Source organism: Penaeus japonicus, unplaced genomic scaffold, assembly GCF_977035675.1.
Source record: "Penaeus japonicus unplaced genomic scaffold, GWHDUDI00000001_assembly GWHDUDI00000015, whole genome shotgun sequence".
Classification (NCBI taxonomy): Eukaryota; Metazoa; Arthropoda; class Malacostraca; order Decapoda; family Penaeidae; genus Penaeus; species Penaeus japonicus.
In genome coordinates this window covers 35,814,993-35,817,492 of record NW_028234417.1, presented here as the reverse complement: position 1 = coordinate 35,817,492, position 2,500 = coordinate 35,814,993, and the positions used below count along the sequence as shown (strand labels likewise).

Below are 2,500 nucleotides of genomic sequence, written 5' to 3'. Positions count from 1 at the left end.
ACATCCGACTTTGTGATTTAAGATAATTCCATTTTTTTTTTAATAACCCGTGTTTTCTTTCGTGTTTTTGTTACGTATGATGAAAGCAGGATTCATTTGGTATGTTATAATTATCTAATAGATGTACACAGGAACCGATAGATGATTAGAGAGATGAAATTATATATAGATATGCAAAAAGGTTATTGTGAAAAGGGAGTGATATGAAATTTTAGATGGAGGAGGAGATACATAGACACATAAATTGATAAAACACGTAAAAGTGAGGACTCGGGTCTAGACAGACAAACATAAATATAAGATATTGAACTTAGACTACTATTTTCCTCCGTCTTGTCCTCATAATCCGCAAACGAAGCAATGCTGTTGAAACGACAAGAAAAAAAATGCAAAGTGGAAGTCTCAATGTCACTGGCTTTTCCGAAATAAGTAAATCTATCTCCACATTAAAAAAATACGAACGGTAATGCTATTATAAGATAAAGATATAAATAAATTCGTTGATGTGAGAAACGGGACGATATATCAGAGAGATATTTTTGACGATAGGACATTTGGAAGCTGAGGGAGAATTAATGTAAATTGTTCTGCAGGACAAGCAGACACACGTTGCGAGTTCAGACACTGCTGACTAATGATAGCAACATCGGGCGCGGCAGTGCCAAGGACGGCGCTGTTGCTGCACTGTTTCGCCAACATGTTTCGTTTCACTTTTTTCGTGTTTGATGTTTTGATGTGATGTTTTATACCTTTTATCATTGTTGTTCTCTTTTCACTTAATTTATATCTTTATTTATTGATTATTTATTTGTTTATGATTTTGATTTTTTTATTATTATTATTTTTTAAAACTATCTATTTATCTATTCATTGGCTGACACGAAACTTATTTACAAGATTATTTTGAAGATCTTTTTCGTTGTATCTTAATCTAATACTATATATTTTTCCCATAATTTTAGATATCTGTCTCTATACTCTTACAGGTCTTCTAACCATTCAAACTTACTTTCTAACACAAGTAGGTACACTTCCACGGACACTCGACTGAGCAGTCCGGTCACCGTCGGGGCGAATCCAAAAGCGCCGGTTATCAAGAAGGCGTCAGTTCGAAATCCAAATAAATCACTCACAATAACAAGGAACGCCAGAGTTCAAATCTAGCCTCTACGCCAAGGGTACATAGAGTCCCTCCTTCAGGATAGCCAGGATTGAACTCAGAATTCTGTCTAATCATCCTGTGCCTCCGATTCGAAGAGCTTGTCTCCCTCAATTACTTCCGGGTCACCTGCCCTCCTTCTTTACAGCTTGTCTGCCTTTCCCCGTCTCCCCTCTCCCCCCCCCCTCGCCGTCACTTCCCTCCTCGCAGGGAAGGGTAATAAAAGTCAGGTGCAAGAAGGAGGAGAAGAGAGAGAGAGAGAAATGAAGAGAGAGAGAGAGATAGGCAGAGAGAGGAGAGAGAGATAGACAGAGAGAGAGAGAGAAAGAGAGAGAGAGAGAGAGAGAAAGAGAGAGAGAGAGAGAGAGAAGAGAAGAGAAGAGAGAGAGAGAAGAAAGAGAAAGAGAGAGAGATGAAGAAGGAGAGAAAAATGTATAAAGAGATAGATAGATAAAGAGAGAAAAGCAAGAGAAAGAGAAAGAAAGAGAAAAAAAGAGAGAAAGGAAAGATAAATATAAAGATAAAGGGAGAGAGGTCAAAAGAGAGAGAGAGAGAGAGAGAGAGAGAGAGAGAGAGAGAGAGAGAGAGAGAGAGGCTGGGAAACAGACTTCCCCAACACAGAGATCGGCCATCTGACCAAACACCGGTTCGAGGGGAGAGAGGTGGGGAAGCGAGGGGAGAACAAGACGGAGATGATTTGTCAGGGCAAGTGTCTTGTCCCCTCTTGCCTTATAACACAGGAAGTCGCGCCATTTTCCTCACGTGTTAGAACTTACTAATCTTTTTTTTTTCAATATCTATTTAAGACACCATTTTGGAGGGAATTTAAAGAGTTACATTGAGTCGTTCAAAAGCAGGAATCGAAGAAAGCATTCCATGACTTTCCTGTAATCATTAACCTCCTGTAATCATTAACCTCTTGGAATCAATAACCTCTTGCAATCAATAACCTCCTGCAATCATTAACCTCCTGCAATCATTAAGCACAGCGGAATGATTATCAAGGGAACCGGTGGATTAGCCTCTCTGATAATTGATGCAGAATCTATATCCACTCTACTCTGACGCTACTGTGTCAGACACCTTACAGATATCTATAGAAATCTGTGAAGCAAAGGAAATCCCTAACTGTACATCACGTGATCGTTAGCTTAAATCAAAACCTAATCTAACGTAACTTATTCCACTCTAACTAAAGTTTCCTGTAACGTAGATAGTGTATATATCTTTATCGAAGTCAGGCTAATGACCCCATAGGCGACGCCGGTCGGCCTCTGGGACCTTTGTTCCTTGTGGAGTTATAGTAGCGGGGTTTACTTGTGACCTTTGCTCCTAGCATAG

General features: G+C 39.5%; 1 protein-coding gene across 1 annotated transcript in view; it reads left to right on the top strand.

Moving 5' to 3' along the window:
* Positions 1-2,500, top strand: part of LOC122247748 (uncharacterized) — a 239,432-nt gene that overhangs the window by 139,854 nt on the left and 97,078 nt on the right. The window lies entirely within an intron of this gene.